The sequence below is a fragment of the Cannabis sativa genome, chromosome 9, assembly GCF_029168945.1.
Source record: "Cannabis sativa cultivar Pink pepper isolate KNU-18-1 chromosome 9, ASM2916894v1, whole genome shotgun sequence".
NCBI classification, from domain to species: Eukaryota; Viridiplantae; Streptophyta; class Magnoliopsida; order Rosales; family Cannabaceae; genus Cannabis; species Cannabis sativa.
This window is the reverse complement of record NC_083609.1, coordinates 40,861,579-40,868,377: the sequence shown is the minus strand read 5'-3', so window position 1 is coordinate 40,868,377 and position 6,799 is coordinate 40,861,579. Positions and strand designations below refer to the sequence as shown.

Here is a 6,799-nt window from a genome sequence, read left to right as displayed (position 1 = left end):
CAGTGTAGACTTTTCTTCAGTGATATAACTTTCTGGTATTTTTGAATAGACCAAGTTACAATCCTTCTCTGGTAGAGCTTGAATTATTATTCAATAATTCCTCCACCCCCAAAGTAAGCACCATCTTATAGAAATCGAAATTAGATGGTGAGATACAAAGACAACTGATACACAGTTCCTTAATATCTAACATATAGATCACTTTCATAAATCCTTCTTGAATATCTTCTAATGTTCCCTATTTGATTACATCTCAGATAGCTCCCACTCAATAGCAGATGTCTGGTTAAATACTTTTAACCTCTGGTTGTTTAGAGAGTTACCTAGTTGTGACTTTTGTATTAGTCTGAAACTTTAAGTCAAGACTAAGTCATCAACATAGCAGACTAGTATTTGAAGTGAAAAAATACATGCTAGAGATAAAGTAATCAAAATTAAGATACCATAAAATTTTATGAGGATTAAGAATTCTAAGTTCAAGTCATTCGAATGGACTGAACTAGAGTTCTTTATCTTATTCTCATAATTCTGATAAGCTATTCCTATCCATGTGAATGGTTAGATTTGCTTTTCAGTAGTGTTCTTAAGTACCTATCACAAGTATCAACCTAATGAAGATGGGTATAGAATTTTAAAATTCTCCCACTCAATTAAGGTAGTGTGAAACTTTAACAAAGAACTTTCAAAGGTATCAAACTTTTACTTACAACAGTAAAAACGAAATGGAACATACAATCAAGATCAAGAATTTATATTGACAATAGCTGACTCATTATATTACTTCCATGTTCAAACAAGATATGTGTTTCATAGGGAATTGTGGAATGGACTCCACCCCTAAGAATATACATATAGGGTACCTGTGGATAACCTCCACCCCTAAGTATATAGAGATTATGATCCACCCCTAAAGGTTGTAAAGATCATGATTCTCTTAGTGTGATAGAGTTTATGTGGAGTTGAATACTATCCAGAGTTCATTAGATATAAAAGATCGTTCAACTGCATAGTTTTCTTAACTTTTCTCCACCCCTATTATATCATAAGATCCTTTTATTAAACAAATTCTTAATAATTGTATTAGAATTAACAATTATTGATAAACATAGAAATAATTTCTAGTGTTTATTTAATATAACTCTATGAAGAGTTGTAAATATTATAGAATTTGCATCAATAATAAAAACACTTACACATACAAACATACAAATATAATGTGGTAATAATTGATGAAGATAAAAAAAATGAAGCTCAATCTCATAATTTGCAATAGTGAATTTCGAAAATAAAACTTTATTAATATAAAAAAAATGTATTGCAACAATATGAGAGAAACAGGGATTAATATCCCTAACTAAAATTTGAAATCCAAATTGTCTTTAAACTAAAACAATTAATTCAAAAATGAAGAGCTTCATCTTCATCTGGACGATTTCACCCTTTGGTCCAGCTTTCTGATCCAACTCATTTGAGTTCAAGTAGCTTGGCCTATAAGAAGAAGAAAACAAATAAACAAAGTTAGTCCAAAATCATAAATCCAATTGGATAACAATTAACTAAAACTCTTAAAGTTTATAAATAGAAATACCTTGTTTCTTTGCAAGAAGTTTAGGACACTGGGGTTTCCAATGACCTTTTTCATTGCAGTAGAAACACTTTCCTTTAAGTGTAGCATCACCTGAAGGAACAGCCTTTTTATTCTTCATGGCTTTTGTTCACTTCTAGGTGTTCTTCCACTTCTTCTTCGATTTGGGCTTTGAAGCAGAGGCAACATTTGCTTCAGGTTTTATCGTCCCATTACCATTCCCAGGATTGTGAGGTTTACTCCCTTTCTTCTTGGGTCCTCCAATCAAATTTTCATAAGTTTGAAGGTCATTGACTAATTCATGAAAGTAAATTTCCTTCCTATTCATGACATAATTTGATGTGTATGGTAGAAATGCTGGAGTTAGGCTATTCAAGATAAGACTTACTTGAGTAGCACTATCCATTTTAGCACCTTGATCCTGGGCTTCTTGGAAATAACTTGACATTAGGAGAACATGGTCACGCACGTTTTGATGAGGTTCCATCCGAGCATTAATGTACTTCTTAGTCGCGTCAAAGCGTGACTGAAGTGATGCCTTACCGAATAGCTCATTTAACTTTGTCATAACTTCAGCAGCCTTCTCGGTTTTAGAAAACCGAGTTTTGAGGGTGTCAACCATGCTAGAAAGCATAAAGATAGAGCTTTGTCATTTGCTTTCTGCCAACGCTCATACTTTTCTTTCACAGCTTTGGAAGCATTGTCCCCAGGCACTTCAGGTGACGGCTCAGTTAAAACAAACAAGGCACTTTCTCCTATGAGAGCAATATTAATGTTCTCATTCCATTTATTAAAGTTAGATCCATTCAGCTTGTTTTCAGTCAACAGTGTTAACATGGGATTCATTTTGATAATACATGATACTAGAAAATAATAGAAATCAACAAATAGAAATAAATAATGGTTTAACACAAAATCAATTCAGAAATTATAAGCACATAGCAAGTAGGAATGATATGAGAAAATACTTAAAAAATTCAATCCTAGATAATTTCCAAGGTTTTTCAACAAACTGATATCAGTGTCCCGTTTAGGCGAGAGTCAAAGATACCATCCATTGAATAGAGTTGTCAGCTCATCTAAAATGTTAGACATTCTAGCAACCTTTTATTCGATCAAGATTGGAATCCAGCGTTGTCCCGTTTAGGCGAGAGTCAAGGCTATTCTATCTTATGAGCTACTACCATTGTTTCGCAATTTGCAAGTCAAATATGGTCGCCACCATTAGGGTGATCTATACCATATAAAACACTTACAAACTACTTATCTTTTGAGATTAAACGGTGCGAAATTGCTAATGAACGTTCCTCCATTAGGGAGGATTACTCACTAAAACAAACACTGTGTAAAACCCACAATGGAGATCGAATATCTTAATAATAATAAAGCTCATTCTTTAAAATGTATTTTCTTTATTATTCTAATAAATAAATTCTCATTAAATTCGAAATTAAGAATTAAAATTCAAAAAATAAGAATTTAATATAATATTTATAAAATTATTCTTAGATGGTGATTGAAATAAAATTAATTATTTCCATTTTAGCAATAATCTTAAATATAAATATTAAGAAAATTAATTTAAGTTGAATTAAATTAGATTAATTTGCAACTTAAAAATTTCCTTTGAGAATATATTTATTGAGTTCGAAAATTTAAAGTATAAAAACTATACAATTTTCGAAAAAAAATAATAAAAATAGAAAAGAAATACTTCAAGCAAAAATATCACCTATCTAGATTTTCTTTTGACTAGTTAATTCAATTTCTAATAATAATATATATTTTAAATTTATTTATTTTAAATAAATCAATACATGAAAAAATTATTGATTTGAGTTGGTCCAAGAATTAATTAAAATAAATAATTAATTTACAACTCAATCTATTTTTCAAAAAAAATTCGAAAATATTGCATAATTAAAGTGCAATTTTCGAAATTGATTAAAAATATATATATTGAAAATTATTTAAATTTAAGTTGAAAAATTAAATTTCAACCTAAAAATAATTTTCTATTTAATTAAGTGTCATGAAAAATAAATAAATATTTAAGTATCATGATGAAAATCAACTTAGATATTTAAATTTTTCAAGTTAATTAAATGTATTAAATTCAAGAAGTAAATAATTAAGTGTAGAGAAGGCTTAATTATTAATTTCTATTTAATACTAGGAAAAATATACTTAATAAAATTGTATTAAAATTAATTATTTAAATAATTAATTTCACAAAGTATAATATTTTCCTATTTAAATATTAGAAATAATAAGTAGTCTAGAAATTATGTTAGGTTATAATTAACCTATATTTTGGGTCTTTAAAGTTAGCATTATCTCGTCTATTGGTGTCTTTTGGAGCAGTTTTACGCTTGATTTTCATTATTTTTGGTTCCCGGGGTGTTAAAGTTCGAATTCAGTCAAATGGCAAAAAACTGGGACAAACTTGGAAAAAATTGGAAAATTCGGCTCCAGATGCATCAGTAGTCGCGACCTCCAGAGAGCCAGGTCGCGACCCTTTTTCCTGGTCGCGACCCTGGTCGCGACCCTTTTTCCTGGTCGCGACCCTGGTCGCGACTTCGTGAGTTTGGCAGAAACTCGGTTTTTCGAGTTTTGCCTGTAGTCGCGACCAGCTTAAATGCTAGTCGCGACTAGGTACGGAAATCGCAGATTTGACCTAATTTTGATTTTTCACTCAATTGGAGGCACACCACTCATCCCTATATAAGGAATACGACATTGAAGGTCAGAACGAAGCAAAAACAGACCTAATAGTGGAGGCAAGTGCAGAGGAAGCTATCTTGAAGACCCGGAGCGATACCACCTTCTAGTTTCTTTCTTTTACCCTTTTTATTCTTCTTTATGTTTGTTTTTATTTCTGAATTAATCATGGATGTTTTTAGAGTTATTATGAACTAAATTTCCCAATAAGGGAGGATGATGATTGTTGTTTAAGTTTATGCCTAGTTAATAAATAATTGTCATTCCTTCATCTTGTGTGTGAATACTATCTTTATTTGTGTTTAATTCCATGTGCAAGCTTGATCACCTTTTACATGTTTAATGATCTCAATTCGAAATCTGAAAAGTGAGAATTGAGAATGCTAAAATTTTGATAGTCTAGGTTTTGATGTAAAACGAAAGTATTTACATAGCCTCAGTGACTAATAGATTATTGCTTAATGCTGATTTTGTGTTGATCTAGTTAAGAAGTTAATTAGAGAACATATTATTTAGAACCTAAAAGATCTGAAAAGAGTTAGGTTAATTTATAATCTGTCTTTCACATTGAGATAAGGATAGCAATTAGGTATTAACACAGGTAGCTTATCATCAGGATTCACCTCCCTAATCTCTCATCTTGATTAATCTTCGTTTATTTTCTCTTTAATTTCTGAGTTATTTACTTTTAAATTGCAATCTTGTTATTTTACCGAATAGAATTATAAGTATAGTTTAGTAGTACTTAGTCCAATTCCCTGTGGTTCGACCTCACTTGCGTGGGATACTACTTGATACGTACACTTGCGTAATAAACAGAATTTTCGTAACAAGTTTTTGGCGCCGTTGCCGGGGAATTGTTTAAAGATTAATATTACACAAAATTATACTAACTTCTACTTTGGTATATTTTCTCTTGCTGATTTTTCTAACCTTTTTCTTGCAATATTTTCGTGATCTATTTCAGGAATCATAAGTGTATGCGCCGTCAAGGACAAGCTGTGATATTACCAGTTGATCCCGAAATCGAGAAAACTTGTAGGAGAAACCGAAAGAACAAGAGGCAAGAGGGAGTTTCAGCAACTGCTGAAACTTCAGACATCATGGCTGCTAATGCTGCAAACAATGGAGGCAATAACGGTAACAATGGTGGCGCAGTAGAAGATCAAGCTAATGGCCGCAGCTTGAGAGATTACATTCTCCCTACTCTGACGGGAGTGCAGTCGTGTATCAGGCCACCGGCAGTGGATGCAAATAACTTTGAGATCAAACCTGCCATACTTCAGATGGTGCAGTCTTCAGTTCAGTTTGGTGGCCTCCCTTCTGAAGATCCTAATCTGCATCTCTCTAACTTCATGGAACTTTGTGAAACCTTTAAAGTTAATGGAGTTAGTGATGATGCCATTCTACTGAGACTGTTCCCATTCTCTCTTAGAGAACGAGCCAAGAGTTGGCTAAACTCCTTGCCACCCAACTCTATCGCCACCTGGAATGATCTGGCAACGAAATTCTTGTCAAAGTTCTTTCCTCCAGCCAAGTCTGCAAAGCTGAGAGGAGAAATCAATAACTTCTGCCAACAAGATAATGAATCTCTCCATGAGGCTTGGGAGAGGTTTAAAGATCTGATCAGAAAGTGCCCTCACCATGGTATAGAGAAGTGGATGCTGGTCCACAACTTCTACAATGGGTTGGTAGGAAACACAAGAACTTTAATAGATGCAGCAGCTGGAGGAGCCTTTATGAGGAAGAGTGCTAATGAGGCTTATGATCTATTGGAGGAGATGGCTCTAAACAATCAGCAGTGGCCAACTGAGAGAAGTCAATCAAAGAAGGTAGCTGGAGTGTTAGAGGTTGATGCCATCACAAAGTTGACAGCACAAGTTGAGGCATTGACAAAGATAATTGCAGGGCAAGCTAAACAAGCCCAAGTTGTGTGTGAATTATGTGGGGGAAGCCATCACTTTTCAGAATGTCAAGATGATGTGGATGATTTGCCAATGGATGAAGCTAAAGCCATTGGGAATTATTCACAGAACAACAACAACTATGGGTTCAACCAGGGTAATAACCGAAGAAACAGTGGGTTCTATCAGCAACGAAATCAGAACCAGAATCAGAATCAACAGTTTAATCAACAACAAACCTCTGGTGGAAATTCTAGTTTGCAGACAGATTTACTGCTTCAATTCATGACTGAAACTAGATCTTCAATCAAAGACCTGCAGACACAGATGGGCCAACTAGCAACTCAAGTAGCAACCCGTCCTCAAGGGAATTTGCCTAGCACAACTGAAGTAAACCCCAAGGAAAACTGCAAGGCAATTACCCTGAGAAGCGGTAAAAATTATGATGGTCCTGAAATGCCACAACTAGTGAATGGAGAAAAGGAGAATGAAGAGCAACCGATTTCAACCCCAACAACCACTCCAACGAAGGCTACTGATAGTCAAACACAGCCACAGCAGTCTCCACCAACTAATATTGATCACCATG

General features: G+C 33.7%; 1 non-coding gene across 1 annotated transcript; it reads right to left on the bottom strand.

Moving 5' to 3' along the window:
- Nucleotides 1-5,850: 5,850 nt before the first annotated feature.
- Nucleotides 5,851-5,957, bottom strand: LOC115724231 (small nucleolar RNA R71). Its single transcript, XR_004013033.2, has one exon. It is a non-coding gene; the product is annotated as a small nucleolar RNA R71 (small nucleolar RNA).
- Between the last annotated feature and the right edge of the window lie 842 nt (nt 5,958-6,799).